The sequence below is a fragment of the Anas platyrhynchos genome, chromosome 10 (assembly GCF_047663525.1).
Source record: "Anas platyrhynchos isolate ZD024472 breed Pekin duck chromosome 10, IASCAAS_PekinDuck_T2T, whole genome shotgun sequence".
Classification (NCBI taxonomy): domain Eukaryota; kingdom Metazoa; phylum Chordata; class Aves; order Anseriformes; family Anatidae; genus Anas; species Anas platyrhynchos.
Window position 1 is genome coordinate 21,189,827 of NC_092596.1, and position 16,171 is coordinate 21,205,997.

Genomic DNA, 16,171 nt, shown 5'->3' on the forward strand with positions numbered 1-16,171 from the left:
AAAGTGCAAATGGTACAGTCTTCTGCAAAGACTTCTAATTTTGATATTAAAGACTTTATAGGGTAGAGAATCCAATGTATCTCTGGATATTTTGCTCCAGTAAGAACAGAAGAATAGCCAGCGCTCCATGCCACTCTCCCAGAATCCTGTCCCCTGGCAGTGGCCAGGGAGAGTATAAGGAAAAGAGCAGCATGAAATACATCCCCCATACTTTTGTAGTTTTCATGTGTTTGTACTTTGAGAATTTCTGAAACCAAATGGGATTTTGTGTTATGCTTGAGCCTCGGTGGTTTTGTCTCATCTTCCCAAGCATTGTCAGTCTCACCAGTGTTCCAGTAGATCCCTCAGTTCTCATAAGAATCAATCATGATGTGTAATAGGTACTGATTTTCATGTTTGAAAATTTTCAGACCTAGATTATTATAAATCTTAACACAGCAACTTCTGAAAATGCAATGTTGCTCTTCTTTTTTTTTGTTACAATATGAGACCAAGAAAAGCTTATATGGTGTAAATGTAAAAACTTATATGGTGTAAATGACCATGGCAGGACCTGTCTGCATCTAATGCTTCATGGCTGTGCGCATCACTCACTGCACTTGTTTTTCACAAGTAGCCAGAGAACAATGAATATTGGAGTAAAACAGCTGGCTGAAAATGTTAAATTGTGAGAAAAGGGAAGTAAGAAACTTATCAGTGCTAATAAAAACAGTCTTTCAGGCACTTAACATTTTGATACTATACTCACAATGAACATTTAAATTCTGTGAAACAATAATTTTCCAACTTTTCTGAGTGATAAGTGCTAACAAAGAAAATAAATATTATAATGCTCTAATGTGCTCTTCTGAGGAGGTTCTTGTATGCATTATTTGCTCCTAATCTCTGTCCAGAAGATATTATTAGGATATTACGCAGTTCATATTGCTCCACTTACTCTTAACTGTTAGTATCATATATGCCACTGGCAAGAAACTAGCAAGTGGTATACAAACCAAATCTATAGTCCTATCTAAGATGAAAAGCAGGGATTTGTTTATATGTATTCTTTCAAATAGGCCATTAATATCCAGAATTAACCCAATTTTTAAAATTTTTTTTTAATTTGTTTTTTGTAGCACAAAAAACAAATAGGGGTGTTTGATATACTTCAGGAAAGCTAACATTAAAGTCATGGCATTTATGATTTTTATTCATATCCTTTATTTCAGTGACTTCCTGCTTTTGGAGCCAATTATGAGGTACATAAAGTGTTTGTAGTCCTAGGAAGGAAATTTGCATAAATGTATCTTGTTCTTTTTCCATTGCAATAGGAGTCTCAACACATCACTGTGAATCTAGGCCAAGCATTCTGAGTCCATAAGCAGTTGCATAAATTTGTATCAATAAAATATACTTCCTTTGTTTTGCCACTCAATAAGGAACCAGTTATAGGATGAAATAACTTGAAATCTGTCTTTCTGATGTAGTTTTTGTTATCAAGAGTTATATCAAGTCCTGATAGGTAGCATGTTTGTTTCATAAAAGATAGAGAGGAGAAACGGAGACTTGCATTCTGCTCTGTACTAGTGATTTGCCATTTGTTTGAGCTGGTACTACTCAACGTGCCTCTGTTATTGCTGTGCCACCATCCCATTCTTTCTGTCTGACCTATTAAGTAGAACTCAGCAGAAGTGTTTTTATTGTTGGATATCTGTTCAAAGGAAGCAGGGTGACAAGCAGAGCTTTGAGCTTAGCTACACTCACTGTTATTATGCAGTTAAAAATATTAGCAGACTACAAAGGGACTGAATTAATGTTATTGGGTAACATGTGGCACATGTGTTGTCTATAGGTTTGTGCCCAGTGCACCGTGCCAATAAGCACCCAGAGTTGGAATCCACACAAAAGTCTTCTTCGAGGCTTCATCTTCAAGGCTTCATCTTCAGTGGCTGTCCATCTCTTTCCTGCATTAACCAGTCTGTACACCAGTCTGATGATGGTACCTTGGGTAAGTTTTTTTTTTTCTTTTTTTTTCTCTTTGTGGTTATCTTTGCCATCCTTATAGGGTCATTTCACTTGCAGAAAGCCCTCCACACCTTTCAGTGTCTTTCTGAACAACATTACTTCATTTGAAATCTATGCTTAGAACTAGTTCATTGTATGAAACAGTCATGATAGTAATTCGTCCAGGGGAAATTGCTTTTCCAAAGGTGGAGAAGTTAATTAAGTGTATAACAGGAGGAAGCTAAACCTTACTAATTAGTGAGAAGGGTAACGATTATGGGAGAGAACGGATGACACTTGGCTGAAGACGAACTCAAGAAATTGCTTTAGCCAAAAGGAAGTTAGAAGAGTGAATAGAAGATGAGCTTTAAGAAAGCAAAGACTGTCGCTGTGTCCTGATAAATTATACCTCATTTATAGTGTGTCTGCTAGATGTTAATCAATAATACGTCGGGATGATCCTTCACTCTTAGGCACGTAGCCTGCTCTCTGTTTTATAGAATTTCACTTAAATCCTTTGGGTTCTCTCCCTGGGAGGATGTACTAAATGAAAGGGTAGCAACTCTTACACACAACTGTAAGAATGTTTACAGGGGTTCTGAACTTCTGCAGTGAAGAAAGGGCAGCACCAGAGCTTGGCTCTGCTAGCCCCTTGGAAAGGCAAGGACAGTTGATCCTGGCAGGCCTACTGACAGTGAATTGTACAGCCATAGCACCCATATCATAGCAAAATCAGATGCCAAAATATTGGCTTCAGATTGCTCATCTCTTACACTGCTGTATTCACCTCTGAACAATAAAGACATCTAACATTCAGGAAAAATAATTAGTTCAAAGCCTCCTGCTTAATTAGGTTCGTATTCTAAATTCACTCTTGCTGGTCTTAGCCCTAGATAAGTGGTGACAGTTGTATTGCTGTAGTCAGGATAAAAATATTTTACTTTGATTTTTCTGTTGGGGAAAAACAAAAGAAGAAGAATGACTGCATTTCCCATTATTCTGGTGCATAGAACTCAAATGTTTGACCCTTTATGTGTCATTGTAGTTGTTCATTGGGAAGTATTAGAGGATCATCAATCCACTTGTGCCTTCCTGTAAAGGAGCATTGCTTTTGTAGCTAAAATGTTTAATTGGTTTCTTTGTGCATCCTCCAAAGCTAGGTTAAATTTGTATTAGTGAAGAGGACTAATTCAAGGTTAATATGCTGTTTAATTCTTACTTTAGAATTTAAGCAAGTACTGGTCTTACACTGGAAGACAAGTTGATATAAGCCTTCCAGACTTATATGTGTTAGTCAGCAATAACATATAAGCATGTGTATGTCTCTCTGTATGTGAATATATATGTATATATCTATATATATAGAGAGAGAGAGAGATTTTTTTTTATGAAAGTTTTTCCTTAGGTAAAATTTATTTTGGCTAATATCAGTACTCCTTAGTAAAGTTTTACTGAGCTGGAATAAAAGTACCTAGGGGAGAAATTAAGATAAGCGTATCTAAAGGAAAACTATATATATGCTTCAAATGACGTTTGCTATTTAATCGTAAATAAACTTCAGTATCTTTAAGACAAAAACCTATTAGACAAATCTTGAAAAAAAGTTAGATGTATAACTGTAACTACCCATTTAACACTTAAAAATAAGGAAAAACATTTATTCTCTTATTATAAATTTGCATGATGCTGTTGGTAAAATTAGAGGAAACTGCAACACTAAAAGACACATTTTTAAGCCTGCAAAATACTAATCATCAGATTAGAAAAAAAAATATTGAAGGAGTGAGAAATTCCAACTAGAAGTTGTTGGACATCGATACTGGTGCTCTCCATTTCTGGACTGTTTCCCACATGTTGTCCATTACCTTCATCCTGTTTCCTTAGATCAATGGAGAAGATGGCTTCTATGTTTGGTCTAAAGCAAAATTTTTATTCGTAGTATGAATTTAGAACTAATTGTCATTCATACCTTAGTTTTAATAAGCTTTTAAAATGTTTTAAAATAGTTTTAGTAAGATGTTTCCATTTTGTGTTTTTACATATTGTCTGCAGTAATGGAAATATTGAGCTATGAAAAATTCCCTCAATTGACAGAGGATTAAAAATGATAAAGCCATGTTGTATCTATAGAAGAATCAAACCAATAGTCCTAGATTCATGTTAGATGTTTCAACAAAGAGTATAAATAAATAAACAAAAATAGTATCATTAATCAGTTATAATTAAATATAGTCAGTTCTTTCTCAACATCTTCTTTCTGATCTTCACTTAAAGGTAGTGCATTATAAAGTTCTGTTTCTCAGTGACTTTGTCTATACTGCATTCCTTGGCCTATTTGTTTAACCAGATGAGATAATTATAATGTTGACTTACACTGTTATAATGACAGATCAAATTCAAACTGCTCACAAGTACTATTTTATCTTGTTGCATCATGTTGACTTCAACCTTTCATAAATAAGGGCAGCACTCAAAGTCTGGTATACTATAGGCAAATACTAGCACATGTTTATGATTTTTTATGGTTTCATTTTCTAGACAAGTAAAAACAAACATAGTTCACCTTTGGTTTCAGTATGTCTTTTCTTTGAAGCAGTAGGTGTGGCCTTTCATCAGTCTAGTTACTGGTACCTGCATTCCGCAACCAATTCTTTGTTCTTTTACTTGGTCTGAATTGATAGTCAGTGTCCTGGAAAGAACAGAAACAGAAGAGATAAAAGCTTTTTTTCTTTGCTCACTGTTTAAATGGTAATAAGAGATGCAGTAACACCACAACATGGAAAAACAGATAATATGTTGTAAACTGTTAAATATCGATCGTCTTTGTTTAGAGGATATGTTAGTGACTACTCTTTTTTTTGCCTGTTCTGGATTGAGTAAATTCATAATCTCTACTAAATGAATTGTTTTTAAGAGAGTTGTTAATAGATTCACAAGATGGATTGACATTTCAAAGGAGAAATAATGCACTTAAAGTTTCTCAGCGTTGCATTCCTGGGATGCAATTTATTAGCTGAGGTGAAATGGAACTTTTAGGACCCACTTTCAATGTAAGTCTAGATCAGTTTACTAGGACAATTCCTAATAGAAGACGTAAATTAAACAAAAAAGGGAAAACAGGGCGGGGGGGCAGGATCAGGATATATTCATGTTGGTTGGTGATGTAATGTAATTTAAACTGTCTTGGGGTCTAGAGCACTAGTGGTAAGCAGCAATGCCAAATCAGATAAAAAAGGTTCTCTGTTAGGACATGTAGGATGTTGAAAATCTGCATGCTACCAAACACTACACATAGTTCATATGATGCTTCCTCTAAGTAACTTACCATGGCCTATTTTGTTATCCACTAAGGGTTGTTCGTATTTACTCTCGATAGCTTGTGTGGACTACTATTCATTTCTTTTGTTTTAATGCCTGGAGACTCTTCTCACTTTATATAGACAATACTTAGTGTGGTAGGTGCCTTATAAATAATACTTCCATGTAGAAAGTGTGGGTATATATATATCTATATGTATCTACTCATTATTAGTCATTGGTGAGGACTGTCAGTTGTGGATATGAATTGAATAGCTAATAGATTCATTAGTGTTACTCCATTTCTGTATTCATGTTTATAAAACCCTTCAAGCTTTGCCTGCAGTCTTACACACTACACCTGCTTGATGATGTACCATGTTGAGATAAAAATAAAGAAGCTTTTGATAACAAAGATGGTTGGTAAAAATCCATGAGAGCATATCATAGGAAAGGAAGTGATGGCAAGAGATGCAAATACAGAAAGCATTGCCATCTAGTCAAGATGAATGGACATTATAAGGAACTTTTGTAAGTTCTGTTACTTCCATCTAGTGTAAAATGAGCACATAGAAAAATAGCAAAGGTCATTTGTTGCCTTAAGGAAAACTGTCAAAGTTGATTATAAGGTTTGCTTTCAATATGAAGAGGAAGGAGAAGCTAAATTCTAGACAGAAGTATGAAATCAAAGTAGAAAAGATATATACCCTCTAATTTGCAACAAACCTTTAAAGATCTTACCACAGAGTCCTTTTATAGTATGAGAGTTTTAGATATAACATTGATGCTATTAATGGAATAGTGAAGTGGAACAGTAAATGAAAAGGCCATAAACATCCTTTGTTACTCTGTCACATTCCCTGGCTATTCAAACATCCCCAGGGGAAGCAATGGAGCTTCTTGCAAATTAAAAGAAGTCAGCCTCAGCTCATGTTTTGATGACCTTGACTGATCTTAGATTTGTACATATAAATGTTAGATACTACTCTATTTCTCTACCTTTGTCCTCAGGTCCTCTAGAAGGCAAAGAGAAGAAAGTAGTGAATTCTTAGAATATAGGATAAACACGTTTCATTCAAACTATTTGGAATTTCTCATTAAGTTCTGCTCTTGTGTAGATTCTCTCACATTCTGATTCTGTTCAAACAAGTTCTTACATATGTGCCTGATGAAAAAGTTTCAATCTTTGTCCATTTTTTTTTTCTTTTTAATAAATCTAACTTTTTTTTTTTGCATTTGCAACACTGTAACTACATTTATGCAAAATTTAATTTGTAAACATTGGTGAAATTAATTCACAATATTCTGTGGACTTGTCTATCCTCATTTTTCTTTTCTTTTCTTTTGTTCTGTTTTTTGCTTTTCTGCTGAAGACCTTATAGTCATCTTACTTAGAAGAGAAACTGGGCGCTTGACTGTTTTGATTAAGATGGGAGTTATTTAATTTTGTTGAATGTTGCCATCTATAGCTATTTGTTGGCAGAAAAAAATACTTTTTTTTTTTTTTTCCTATAAATATCCAGGAAAATTGAAATGGGCTTTGCACTGGGTTAATGGAAGGTATTTGTCAAATGTATAAGGGCAAAAATATTTAGTTGTGCTGCAAGAATGTATGCTAAGAGAACAGATGGATTTGATCTTATGTCACCTTTCCTTTCAAATGTCACTGTTACATCATGATATCATCAGAGTGGTCTGCGCTCTTGGACAGGGTCTCAAATGATTGCTTTCATCAACTAGCTGATGAAGCACATTTCTGCCACACCCAGAAATGGGGTGGAGTGGTTGTGAAGAGCACAACCAATGGATAGGCACTTCACCTGGCCAAGGTGGAAGGCAGAGGCAGATATTCTCAAACAGGAGATACCTTCCAGCATTCAAGTTTTTTTCAGATGGCCTTCTGAGACCTTCAGAAAAGGTAAGCACTAAGAGCAGTTCTTTCAACTGTGCTGAAAGCATCTGTCTAGATTTTTGCATGTGAATTTTCTGAAAGAACAGTTTGTCTCCCAACCTCCTACCCTTGCCAACCTTTCTGTGAGAAGTAGGCAGAATTGAAGTTCATTAATTAGACAGGTAGAGTGGATTGAGTAAGCTTACCCCAATCCTGACTTCTGTTCATAAGAGTACAAGGTTCAGAAGTTCAACGCATTGGCCTGCTGGAGCTTCTCCTGTTACAGTCTCTTTTATGAGCATTATGTTTACCTATTGAAAGGAAAGCGATGGCAAATAAGAGAGAAAAATTAAAAAGAAGTTTGACCTTTTCAATGCTGGAGTTGTACAACACATGCTCAAAGCTTTTGAAGGTTATAGACATTCCTTTCAGTAAAGCTGTAGGACATAATCTAAGCTTCCTTCATTGCATCACACAAGTTCTCTATGCTGGCAAGCTGAATTCCTCTTTACCTGAGGCATCTGAGGCATGTAGTTGTAACTGCAAAACTCAGATGTATGAGTGCAAAAAGCATGTTCTGTAATTGTAATTGCTTTCATGTTGGATTTACAAAATACTTTTTATTACCAGTATACTTGACAGCCTGTCATTTTTATTTGAAGAGGTATTTTTACATTTAAATTATCATTAGAATCACTGAAACCATAATAACTTAAAAGTAGCCATGTTTCTTTGTGGAAATTACCTGGAAACTAAGATTTTGATTCTTCAAACTCAAAAAAGTAGGAGCACTGAAATGTCTAGGTTCCTGAGTCCTTAGTGTTTAGACCCTTGGAGAGAAATCAGGAATACTCTGTCACCTGGCCAGTGCACAGAAGTGCTTCAGAATGATAGTCTAAAAAGCCAGTGTAGATAAGGGTGTCTGAAGACACATGCACTCATGTAATGTCTGTGGAAAAACTGTATGAGCTTCACTGCTCATACAGTAATGCTCAGTAATGACCAGTTGTAATGCTATGGCCAGGTTCTGGAAAGCCCATGATCATCATTACCCTAGCCAAAGGAACTGAATTGTCATTGTTCTGTCTTCTAAAAAGCATCCTAACACCCTGCCTTAATGTCATGCAAAATGGTGTTCTTCGTGAAAGTATTCAGTGCACAGGAGAAGAAAAAGATGTTAGGCCAGATAGACATCAAGACAGAGCAACAAGCAGCATGACTGCGAAGGCTAATGGCAATGGTGCTTCTGATAGAGGAAGTTCTGTCATCTGTCTTGAGACTTTCTAGGTTTTATCCAATAGCTGCAGGAAGTAGGTTGCTGGAAAATATCACATAGCTTTATAGCTTGGCAAAGAAATACTATCTTTTGTTATATATACATGTATAACACTTTCAAGTATATTTCTTGCAGAGGTGATGCCCCTTTGTTGATTTGGAATTATTATACCCCTTATAATTAATCCTCAGCCCTTTGGGTTGTTACCACTCATTTAAAATACAGAGTAATACTCCCATTGTCTTTTTGTAGTTCAGTGTAGATTCCTGGTTGAAATGATGTGATGCTCTGTCTGAAAAGGCATAAGAAAGCAGGCAAAGAACAACTTTGCAGCTTACTTTGATGATACTGTGTCATGTTTAATCAGTGAAGATTGAACCAGTCACCTTGAGATTCTGAGAGCATTGTTCAATACCATTTAAAACATTGATTTTCTGTAACTATGAATCCTCTCAAGTAGTCATTAGACAGGAAGCAAGTTACCTGGGGGTTTTTTAATACAGAAAAAAGTTAGAAATATAGAAATCTAGCCTGGAGGAGGCAAGCAGGAAACTGAGGAGCAGTTTGTCAGACCTGAAGCAAAGGTATATCTCCCAGGATTCGCAGGGGCGATGGTATTCAATTGATTCTCAGAAAGAGCTAGAACAACTTTTTGACCTTGCCTCACCTGATGACAATACTTTTTAGGTAACTAAAAATGGACAGAAAGTGGTTAGCAGGAAGAAGAAAATAATAAAAAAGAAAAATAAAGTTAATCAAGGATATGAAGAGTAAAGCCTTGGATCTCTTTTTGCAGAGCTACCATTCGTCATGGATGTTTAGTGTCAACAGATGTTTCAGTGCAAAAGCAATTACATGAAAACATTCAGCAAAAAGTTACTTTCCATAATATCGCTTGGTGTTTCAAAATGTTGAGCTTAAGAAAGAATGATCATTATGGGTGTTTACTCATCACTTTTACTATTAGAATGAAAGAGAAGTACCAAGGCTCTCAGGTGATATTTAAATTACAGCAGAGACATAGGAAACACCAAAAATACCAACAATAAAGAATAATATACTTTTTTTGTAATACACCTGGTGTTAGCTCTGCTTTTGCTCCTGACAAGCGCTATTTACCTAACTTTCAGGAGTGCTATAACTTGCTGGAATCTTCCTAATCTAAGAAATGTCCCAAAATAAAATAATCCACTGCTATAATTAGAAGCAATTTATAGTGATACTTGTGTACATCTATCTAATCTGTTTGAATTTTATATTCAAAATGTTATCATCACAATGGTATGAGAGTGGTCTGAATTTGATAATCTGAAGTACAGCATCATTTGCAAAAACTAATATTGGTTGATGAGCTATCTTGCAGTATGGAAGAAATAATGAAAACTATTACAAAAGCATATTTCTGGAAAATCAGAGGATGGTTTTGAGGACTACATTTGGATGTACTTAGGCTTTGTATTTCACACCACAGATGACCACTTTTGAAAGTTGTTTTAAAGAAGTTTTAACTACTGAAGAAGTAAACAGTAAACTGTTTTGTCTCTGTTTGCCCTGTCTGGCTATATAAATATGATATTGTATGGACATTCCTGTTGTACTGGAACAGTTTAGGTGGTTATGTGGTTATCTCAGTGGGAATTGCCTAAACAGAGTAAACGTAGACTGCATACTAATCAATTCAAACAATTCTCTGTCTCTGCAGTCAACACAGAAATATTTCTTACTACTTCAATATTGAAATGTAGCAAATGGAATCAGTTTATCAATGTTTCTTACATAAAATTTGTCATTAATTTTCTTTGCTGTCCTGCTTACTCTTCTGTAAAATCTACAGATCTTAGTGAAGACTGTGCATCATAATTGATTTCAGGATTGTTGCAAATGACATAAATTTAACCCAACCAATTAATTTGCTAAAGCTTGCAAACGCTTATTTCATTTATCCAGCATAGTTCTGGTGTTTTTACGTTTGTTTTTGAGAAGTTGATTTTCTGCAGCATCTTTTGTTTTAGTGTGACAAAACGGATGTATTTGCATGTAAATGGAGGGATTAAAAAGTGATATAGTTAATTTAGAGAATTTTGGTAATACAAGCAATTATTTTGAGGTATACTTAAATATGACACTAGGCAGGAATGTGAAGATACTTGACTAATTTGCTTCTTTCTGATTAAGAAGTTTGAAAGGTAGCTTTTTTAAAAATGGTGTATGGTTACTGGCACTTAGGTTGAAAATATTTCATTATTTCAACATTTCTTTACCTGACAATGACCCTTCTCTCTGTACCTGCATGAGGACATACTAGGAAACTATTTGTGAGCAAATGTAACTGACCTCAGGAAGGCCTAATGGCTTCATTAAGACAAAAATCAAGGGAATACAAAAAGGAGGGCAAAAGACTGTTGCAATTAAAATTGACAGCTTTTTAAGTATCGACAAATTCTATAACAGTCTGATGGCAAATTTAGCAGTAGAAAAAAGGTTTAAGTTGAAAAGTAGAAATATTCTATTTAGAAAATATTAGGATGAAAGGCATTGAGGGTTCTTTTCATCAAGATGAACAGGTTATTGACGGTTCCATGTTTTCATATAAACATTTCAGTTGTGTGATATCTTTATCTTAAAAAGATATAGTATGAGAAAATTGCACTTCACACTTTAGAAAATGTCCATCTGATTTATTCTCCTCCTTGTCTCAATAAGTCTTTTGTTCGTATTTGCTTTAGACAGGGATCAAATTTTTTCTCCATGTCTTTTTAGCTACTCTGATGTATCTCCTATTAGTTGCTGCTCTAGAGGTTGCTTTGCTGGAATATCAACTCAGTACCTCATTTTAACTATTTAGCTGGGTGGGGGCACAGAGGGACAATCATTTCTCAGTTGTAATTGTTTTGGAGAGCATATGATTCATCCATCATTACCTTTGATTTGCAGCTCACAGAGATGTGTATATGCAGAAAACACAGAAGATGCCCCACAGAAAAAGCACATCTTAAAGCACATCTGTTTTCTTTCTTCCTTTTTTATAAGGCCACTGTGTAAAGTACTTGTCCTTATTTTGGATAAGGTTCATGGAACCCCACTGAGGTTTTAAGTGACAAAGAGCCATGTGTCCGAGATCTACCTCAGTGCTTATTTTCTTAGGTCTAGTCCCATAGTAGGCATGTATCCATGAATAATGATTAATTGTGCAGATAGCTTCCTTTGCAGAATAAAACCTGATCTAATGTAATAAACAACTTTACCTTGTAGGACTGAAAAGAAATTTGTATATTAACATAAATCAGAAGTCCATCTGTTATTAATACTTTACAATATTTAATACAAAAGGGGAAATTAATTTAAAACTAGATGCACTAAATATAGATATGTCATATAGATATATGATATGGGTAAGCTTCCCATTTTCTTCAACTCCTGTATTGTTCCAAGCTACTTTGTCAAATGAGCCACTAGGCTTGTGTGCATATATTATCTGTGGCCCATGTAATATTCCCTTTCAATGCAGACACTATGCTTTCAGTGCCTTGACTGAATAATTCTAGTCTAGTCATCAGCATTACCTGTAGGTAGTGCAGGTGTCCGGTCTCCAGCCTGCATTGCTTCTATGGGAAGTGAATGCTAGGGAGAATGCTCACTGTTAGTGGTTTGGTTCTATGCCAAAGGCTCCATAACTACAAATTAGGGATAGCTGTACATGATTTTTAGGAATTTAAGTCTTTTTTGGCTTCTGCTGTTATTCCTGCTGCTCAGTAGTACTTTACTGAGTCCTTTAATGGTCATTAGAAACTCTTATGCTTGAAGGTATATTTTACTGTTAGCAAGGAGCAAGGGCTGGACCTTACACTAAATAATCCTTCCAGTTCAGGATTTGTATATAAATAAGCAGCACTCATTTATAGAGTAAACCTATTTCTCTTAAGGAAATAGGAAAAGAAAGGTGGCAAAAGCTGGCCTAGATGTAAACTGATGCTGGTACTTCTTGGAGATGAAAATAGTTCAGTGTCCAGAAACACTGATGTACAGTCATTTGAGTAAAATATGCACATATTCAGAGTCATGTCAGAGTAAAATATGCACATTGACCTCTGTTGTGTTAAAATGCAGAACTTACAACAGTACCATTAGCATACTGGTATTTGTTATTAGCTGCTCAACAGTTTAAAATACGGTATCATTAGTTTTAGCTATAATATGCTGTTATGACTGTCTGCATGAGGGGCACGGTAACTTTGGTCATGAATCACACCTGATCACACAACTCTGCCAGAAGAACTTTTCAGTGGAGAACTTGCCTGAGGCACAATGTCTCCCCAAGCTATTTCTGGGTTGGTACAGCTTATGTAGAACCTTTTGTTCAGGGCTGTGCCTAAAGCCACAATCCAGCCCTTGCTTCTAAACAAGTGAACACCTTTTTTTTCTTTTGTGTAACATTTCCATTTTCAGCTCTGACATTAGCACATTTTGTGGCTTCTAGGAATTAAAATTTAAGCTTTAATGTTGTTAATAGATCAGCCTTTACTTTACCTGTGTTGCTAGAAGCAATTAATAATACCTTACTTATTCCCCATGAATAGCATAAAATATTGATATAAGAGCAGAAAGACTATTTATATTCACTGAATTACATCCCCTCATTCTACTTGTCCATAATGGACAACTTTACTAAGAGTTTTAGAGAAGAAAAGAGTTATGTTGGCATCTCATATGTTCTCAGCTAAATATTTACTAAATACTAACTATTTACTAAATACTAAATATTTAAAAATATTTACTAAAATACTCACTGTTAATCTGGAGTATTGTATTATCACTGTTCAATATGTGTTAGTCAAAGAAAATATATTGGGAAAATACATATCAAGAAACAAATGCATAAAATTCTTCTACTTCAAGTTCTATAGGAGGTCATACCAGATTATTTTAGCACTCCTCTTGTCCTTAAAATGCACAAGTAGGCAGTAAACCTAGGCAACTGCCAAGCTTTCAGTTCAATGATCAAACTGAAAATTCTGCAGGAAAGGTGGCTATACATTTATTTTGAGTATAAATTGTTTGGGGGACTTTGTCATATACCATACATTTGGAGACAAATTTCAATAACACATTTTTCCATAAGATAATGCCTATTTATGTCAAAGTTTTGCAGGTAAAGACTAATTGAGAACAAGAGAAAGGAGGGAGATACCTATTCTACTACCACTGCAACTGAATAATATATGGCCATTTGACAAGCAATGCTCACAGATCATCATGTAGAATATAATATGATTAAGATATGAATATTACTTGGAGAGGGGACGGCTGATCATACCTTTATTCTGAATAAGTTATGAGAAAGGGCAAAGAGAAAGGATTACATCCTGAAGGTTTGTCTTTATTGTTCCATGGCAATGAAAAAAAATCAGATTTCCTTGTAATTCCTGGTGTTTAAATCCCTAAGTATCTATGCTTTTTTTCCACATGCAAAAATTTTTGGTTTTCTTGAAAGCTCACTGTGTCTGCTAATATATGTATGAAAAGGTTTTAGAAGGTTTTAGTAGCAAATGTATATGTATTTTTTTCTCCCACTGTTTACATTCCAACTGGAAACCTGGCATCCGAAAACAAAGTTACTCTGTACTAAAACTTTTATATAAGAATCTTAAGTTTTACATCTAGGGCTCGATTAAAAGTGGGGAATGGAGAAGCAGAACTGAAATCATAAAGAGAACAGGCACTTATTAAAACTCTTCATCATTGCGATGTCTGTTTACTAAAATACTGATGTGTAACTATACCTCAGGAATATCTGTGGACAGATGACACATTTAGACATTTTATAGTGGTCCCAAAAATATTACTATATTATTAAACCTAAATTAAAAATAACTAAAGGGGTAAGAAACAGGGTTGTACAGCCCCTGTACACATCACTGCCATGCCAGAAGGTGAAAACAGTCTTACACATGACCTCTGAAAAGCTGACAGTATATCTTGTAGTATATTGCAAATTTTCATAATCTCAATAGCAGGGGTCTGTGAGCATGGACCAGTGAGCATGGATCTAGCCTAAGGCTTGTGTTTGCCACTTCCATATCTTTTCTCAGAAACACTTCTGCATGAGAAATTGGAAACTCTTATTCTTATTGTACCTCTGCCCTGTGTGTGTGGAGTGGGACTAATAGTGTTTTTGTGTCTCACAGTGGAGATAAATTATAAATGATTGTGAGGTGCTCAGACTCTACAGTAAATGTGTGTGAAGTGTAAAATATATCCAGGCAGGGAGAGTTAATGTTATTTTAATAATATCAAACCAGGAACTCTCACTATCAAAGCACGCTGAGGCTGTGTATAATAATTTCACTAATGTATCAATGATTGCGGTTGTTTTAATTATCAAATATCTTACACTGCCAACACATTTACATTAGATTCATTTTGCCAGAAGAACAGTTATACTGAACTATGGCAGATAGGATTGCTCATGATTTTTGTAAGCACTAGAAAAAAGTTTTATTTCTTTTTGAGTTTAAGGATAATGGAAAAGGAATATTTTATATACATAAAAAGATTGACATTTTAACCAATAGAGAAAGGTTTCTCAATAAAGCCTTTCTGAGGAGCTCCAGGGATGCAAGAATAACATATTATCCTATTGAATGGTACAGGTCATACATACATTGTTCAGGATAGAGCTTCCTTTACATCCCCCTGGAGCACTTGGTTTCAGTGTTTTCTTACTTTGTTTTCTAGGGGATTTTTTATAGTTTCATTTGGCTTCCAAGGCTTTGCTTTGTGTGATGAGTGGAGCTTGCCCCATTGAAAAAAGAAGTCTTATTTAAAAGACAAGTATATACCAAACTAAATGTGATAGCAGAAAAAATACTCATTCTTTTTGATGGAGAATTGTGGATTTTCTCTTATGATATTTACACATCAAAAATTGTATGCCAGCATGGCTCACTCTCAGCATCCACGGAGTTAAATCATGAAACCAAGCAGAAATGAAAGGAGGACATGCAGAAGAAGCTGTGAAAGTGTAAATGGCAGATGGAAGCTCAGTCTTCTTCGAAAGTGATTTCCACATCTCACCCGATATCTTTTATTTTTTAGTAGCACATTTGATAGAGTTAATAGGAAATAATGATGTGAATTGCAAAAATGCTTTGAAAGTTAGTGGTAGCAAGAGGAGGGCTATAAGACCAATGCATATGGTATTCATATCCTTTGAAATTACAGCTTCATTTTTTTTGCTGATAGTGGGGCAAATGTTCACTCTGTAGTGGCATATGAACCAGTCTAAGAAGTGTGCTAGGTGTTTGGATGGTAGGTCTTGCTGCCCCCAGCATTCAACACGGTTGTTTTAGAAATTTGAAGGAGTTCAGATCATCTTATTATTTATAGATTCCTTAATCAGAAAAATACTATGTGCTATGACATTTAGCACCCCTCATAAACATTGGTGTGAAAAACAGGACCCGGTGTTAGACAAGTTTCTGGACTATGACATCTGTTTAGTCTTTTGCTTCTGACATAGATGGCATGCTTAAAGTGCTTCATTTTTATTTTAAATATATATATAAGATTATATATGATACTTAAGTATCACAGGACACTTCGTGGTTTTAAAACCCAGCAAATTAATTCACCTTGTCATCCCTTTTTGGTGGAAGTGTTGGAAACTATATTTAAATAGGTTTTAAAATAACCACAGTATTTTTTTTTTCTCATATTAATGC

General features: G+C 35.1%; 1 long non-coding RNA gene across 3 annotated transcripts in view; it reads left to right on the forward strand.

Moving 5' to 3' along the window:
- LOC106016862 (uncharacterized) overlaps positions 1 to 16,171 on the forward strand; it is a 294,342-nt gene that overhangs the window by 149,702 nt on the left and 128,469 nt on the right. For all 3 annotated transcript variants that reach the window (XR_011811771.1, XR_011811769.1, XR_011811772.1), the window contains exon 4: positions 1,835 to 1,990. This is a non-coding gene — a long non-coding RNA (uncharacterized lncRNA). The remainder of the gene's footprint in view (positions 1 to 1,834; positions 1,991 to 16,171) is intronic.